The 5,925-nt window shown below is 35.2% G+C and overlaps 1 pseudogene; it reads left to right on the top strand.

Annotated features, from left to right (window-relative positions):
- LOC104725896 lies at window positions 378-3,501 on the top strand (annotated as a pseudogene).

Below are 5,925 nucleotides of genomic sequence, written 5' to 3'. Positions count from 1 at the left end.
TGCTTTTGTTCTGGTAAAGTTCGACACTTTATGGGCTCAAATCTATAAAAATCCATGTGTTCTGTTTCTGAGTTGCAAAACTGATTGAATCGTCTAGCAGTCTGATATCTGAATTGACTTTTTTGGAATGTGGCTTTGTTATGTTTAAAATTTTGGATTTTGAAATCAAATAGTAGCTAGTAACCGTTGACCATTTGTCTTTTTTTTTTTTTTTTTTTGTTTTGGTTTGGCTTTGTCTCGAAGGATCTTCATTTCAGTTGTGATGTTTGTGAATGACTTATCTCCAAATGGCTTTGACACAGATTGCTATTGTACTAATTGGGTTCGAGGAAAGAATATAGAGCTTAGCAGACCATTTGGCATAGAGCTTGGACTAAATGGACTCTTTTTTCAAAAATTATTATCTGGATCACAAGCCAGTGCCTGACAAGGTTCCTAAGAGGGCTAGCTCTGATCTTGCATCTCCTTCTCAACCCCTGACCATTCCTATAGCTATTAGTGGGAGCAATAAAAGCAAGAATGTTGTTAAGTGGGCACTCAAAAAGTTTGCTTCTGACAAAAATGTCGTTTTCAAGCTGATTCACGTCCATCCAAAGCTTACTTCTCTACCTACACCTGTAATTAGTTCTAAATATTTCTTCTCCACCTGATATTTTATATATATATATGATGAGCTTGATACCGGTTTCTGTTTCTTTCCTCAGCGGGAAACACAGTATCTATCTCCGAGGCACCAGAGGATGTGGCGGCTACTTATAGACAAAAAGTGATGCAGGAGACGAAAGACACTCTTCTTAAAGCTTTCAAGAAAATGTGCGAGCGGGAAAAGGTTTGTGTCTTTCTTGGTCTACCTTTTGTCAGATATCTTATAGCTAAAAGACTGATGAGACTCTTTATGAATCTTCTTAACAAAGGTTGCAGTGGAACTTCAAGTGCTCGAATCAAATAGTGTTGCAGTGGCGATAACCAGAGAGGTTAATGAGCATTTGATCAGCAACCTTTTCATTGGAAGTTCATCACATGGTAACTTGTCAAAGTATGGCCTAAAAACTTCTTTTGTTATCATTTTACGTTTTATTATCTGATCGCACAGAGTTTTTTCACTGAAGATATGCGTTTGAAACAATTCCAGGAATCATGATATTACTGCACAGGTATCAGCCTTTGTGTCAAACTTATGCACAGTCTATGTTGTCTCAAAAGGAGTCTCTATTCTTTCAAAAGATAAAGTATCGTCAGACACGGAGAGGCATGAAACTTTAAGGGATTCCGGTAATGAGAGAACCGATTCCTCCAGCTAGTCTTCAGGTTCAGGACCAAACTCAGGTGAAGAGCTTCACCAATCTTTTACCAATGCATTTTGTGATTCATGACTCTTATATTAATATTTCTGCGGGTTTCTTTTCTACTTTTTTTAGATGTATTGTCAAACGCACTCAAATCTAATCCTCACTCTCTGTCCAAGAAGGGATTGCAACATCTCCCGACAATAATAAGAGGGGTTTCTGTTCCTATGGAAACTAGTTCTGCTGAGTCCGATGAAACTAGAAGTGTGTCTGAGGAAGTAAGCAAGAGAAATAGCCCTGAAACATCGCGTAGTGCTTCTTGGAATCCTCGTTTTAGAGATTTCGATGAGAGACAAGACGTTGTGAGTTCTATGTCCATGTCTAGCAACCATGAATACGGAAATGTTACTCAAGGTGGAGATTATTTCACAGACGACCAGGTAAACTAAGTCTCCATACGAGTACTGTTCTTAAACCTCTCGTGAAGTCGAAAGCATTTGGGAATGATATGTGTTTTCAATAACTTCCAGGAGACGCTCAAAGAAATTACAAAGTTGAGAGCTGAACTTAGACACGCTCAAGAAATGTATGCAGTGGCTCAAGCAGAAACCGTGGATGCTTCTCGCAAGGTCCGCTTGAAGAATCTGTATAAAAATTGGATTACTTGTTGTATTTGATGAATCTTCTTAGCTATTGGTTTGTGTGTCTACCTTTATGGTTTTCAGCTAAATGAGCTGAAGTTTGAAGAGCTAACGCTAATGGAGCAGAAAACGAAAGGGTTAGCAAAAAAGGAAACACAGACGTTGTTTGAGAAGAAAAGAAGGGAAGAGAGAGAAGCTGCACAAAGAATAGAAGCTGAGATGAAAGCAACCCGTGAAGCCAAAGCTAAGGAGAAACTTGAAGAAAGTCCCCTTGTGGCGGCTCATAAGCTGCAATACCAAGAGTTCACTTGGGAAGAAATCACCACCGCAACTTCATCATTCTCTAAAGAACTAAAGATTGGAATGGGAGCTTACGGTGCTGTTTACAAATGTAATCTGCATCATACAATTGCTGCTGTCAAAGTTTTGCATTCTGCTGAAAGCAGTTTATCGAAACAATTCGATCAAGAGGTACTCTACCAAAACTTTTTCTTGGTTTGAAAGTTAAAGAAGCTGATACTTTTTTTGTTCGCTCGTACGTAGCTCGAGATCTTGAGCAAGATCAGTCACCCGCACTTGGTTCTCCTTCTAGGAGCATGTCCTGAACACGGAGCGCTAGTCTATGAGTACATGGAAAATGGTAGCTTGGAAGATAGACTGTTCCAAGTCAACAATAGTCAACCAATCCCGTGGTTTGTGCGGTTCAGAATCGCTTGGGAAGTCGCATCAGCGCTTGTTTTCCTCCACAAATCAAAACCGACACCAATCATCCACCGAGATCTTAAACCGGCCAACATCTTGCTTGATCACAACTTTGTCAGCAAAGTAGGAGATGTTGGTCTCTCCACAATGATCCAAGTTGACCCACTGTTAACACAGTTCACAATGTACAAACAGACAAGTCCTGTTGGAACGTTGTGCTACATTGATCCCGAGTATCAAAGAACAGGAAGGATATCTCCAAAATCAGACGTCTATGCTTTCGGAATGATCATTCTACAGCTTCTTACCGCTCAACCGGCTATGGCACTGACATATACAGTAGAAATAGCCATGGAGAACAACAACGACGACGAGTTAATACAGATTCTTGATCAAAAAGCGGGTAACTGGCCAATCGAAGAAACCCGGCAGTTAGCCGCTATAGCTCTCTGTTGTACAGAGCTCCGTGCAAAAGACAGGCCTGATCTGAAAGATCAGATTCTTCCAGCATTGGAGAGCTTGAAGAAAGTTGCTGATAAGGCAAAGAAATCGCTCTCCGCTGCGCCGAGTCAACCTCCAAGCCATTTCCTCTGCCCATTACTTAAGGTAAATAACTTATTCATAACGTCATATGTTTACTTGCGTGAGAAGTCAGGTTAGTTTTAAAGAAGAATGTTGCTATGTTGCAGGATGTGATGAAGGATCCGTGTATTGCGGCTGATGGGTACAGTTATGACCGGAAAGCTATAATGGAGTGGATGGAGAACCACGGGACGTCGCCGGTGACTAATTCGCCGTTACAAAACGTGAACCTTTTGCCCAATCACACTCTTTACGCAGCCATTGTTGAATGGAGAAATAGAAATCAGTAAAGGCAACACAATAAAGAAGCCGCGCTCCGTTTTGGTGCCTCTCTTTGAAACTGCGTAGCGTTTTTCACCCTATAGAAACGGCGAGATGTTCATGTTCTCACAGGCGTTTTTGTTATATGTACACATGGCAGAACAGAAGAACACATTTTCTTTTTTGTTGTGAAGTATTTATACCATTTTCGAGTTTTGACAGAAATTACAATAAAGATAAGTAGCGGAAAAAAAAATCTACATAATAAACAGATAACAAAAATAACAATGAAGAGAAAAGTTAACATAATCGAAAACAAAAGAAAAAACACCGATTCCAAGATGTCAAACTCGGAAATTTGTGTGATTTCCACTGAAGTCCCATCTTAGTTGTCACGAGCAAACCAAATCCTAAACAGAAGAACACATTTGATTACTTTAATTTACAGTTTATACTAGCCCTAGTTTATACCATGTTGCCATGTTATATAGACTACGAATATAACTATTAACGTTAAATCCTTAAAATATATCTAAGGGTTCATTTATAGTAAATACCTATCTAATTCATTTAGATTCAGTTGTAATTATTATCATTTAATAGTATATTTTTCTTATACTACAAACTAGTAGTAATCACTAATCACTAATCTCGACGAGATTTTTCACTCCGTAGTGAAAGATTTAATTTATACTACTTTTTTTTCGAACGGCATGATCATCATTGACCTTAGCAAATATGAAGCCAGGGGAGGTTTATTGTTGGTTGCATTAAGCATGCAAAAAGTCTTCCCAACATTTAGATTGTCGTCTATCTTTCTTTATTTTTTCGCACTTGACGACATTTATTCTTTTCTTTTTGTGCGTGTAGTTTTTTACTACCCACATTCATAAGTAAACATGAGACAGTTGTGATATAATATAATGTTGTCATATTTGAAATATATAGATGCACGTTTCAAATCAGATGCTCTATTTAGTTTACTCCGATTTACTTAACGATATATATATCGATAGTTATCACATCATTGAAATATAGTTATGACGATCTTTCACCGATGATATAATTAATGATAAGTCATAAGTTCGTGTTGTTTTAAAAAAATTACAAATTTTCTGTCTAAAATCTTATATCTTACACACAAAGAGAACAACATCTATATATTGTTGAAATTAGAGACATCATAAATATTGCATATTTGAAACTTTTAAAACTTTCAAATGAATTGAATGAATTGATAAGTATATAACATCTTCGTATTTGTGAAAAGGTATTTATTTTTCATTCATCAGCTTAAGTGACTACTACATAACACCAACTGATATATTAATTTTCCAGCTATGCACAAATATATATATACTAGGTACTAACCCGCGGTAGACCGCGGACTGAACAATTTTTTTATTGAAATCTATAATAATTTTTTTTGTCGTTATATTATTTATAATGGTTTATGATTGAAAATTCAGAAGCTCCGTTCTCGAATTTTTTGATTAAGTCATTTTTAAGGTCAGCTCCCATCCTATCATCCTATATATATGTTTAGGAAAAGAAATTGTTTAATAAAAAAATACTGAGAAAAAAAACCTTAATTATGGAAAATAACATACAGCTTCATCAATCATCCACTAAGATGAATTCCATGGAATCAGCGGCAGTAATCGAAGATTGCTTCCACATTTTAAAATTTTTAATGCGTATGAGATTTGTTAGTTAAAAGGATAAAGATTTGGTAAATAGATTTAATTTAAGTCAATTGATTATCCATGTAATCCGCGATTTTTGCTGATTAATAATAAGTTAATAAGATTATTAATTATTAATTATCTTTTATACCCTTGATAGTTTTAGCTTTTATTTAACAATTTCTAATGGCAGTTGTATGTAAATTTTTACACTTTTTAAGGTTATTTTTATTTTTGTACTTCTCAATTAATATAGTAGGATATATATATATATATATATAATAATAATAACAGACATTGACATTTTCCAACTCTCAATAAATAATTTAGTTGTTGTTGTAGTACTTAAATTTTGTTTCATATTAATAGTTATTATTTTACATTTTCAATGCAAATATTTAGTGAATATTCTAGTTTTATTTTTAATATTTTAATAGTTTTGTTAATTTGCGTGAGAAAACTACAAGTAAAACAAGTAAGGAGGAGTTAGCAAATTGTCCGTTCATAAGAATCTAAGATTGTCGAGGAATGCATAAACAAACTTTCAAATCAATATAAACACAATTTTTCTTTTCTAGATCACGCTTAAAACTTTTAAAGGGATAAAAACCTTATGAATTTTTCTTTAAATTGTTTTTGATAAATTAATTGAGACCATCTTCTCTATAACTCTGTGAATAAACAAGAGTGAATATAATCTTCAATAATAATCATGAGTCATGCAATATGACCAAGTTATCTTAATTTTTTTTTTTTTTTTTTTTTTTT

Source organism: Camelina sativa, chromosome 2 (genome assembly GCF_000633955.1).
Source record: "Camelina sativa cultivar DH55 chromosome 2, Cs, whole genome shotgun sequence".
Lineage (NCBI taxonomy): Eukaryota > Viridiplantae > Streptophyta > Magnoliopsida > Brassicales > Brassicaceae > Camelina > Camelina sativa.
Note: the sequence above shows the minus strand (reverse complement) of the source record. Positions and strands in the feature narration are given on the sequence as shown.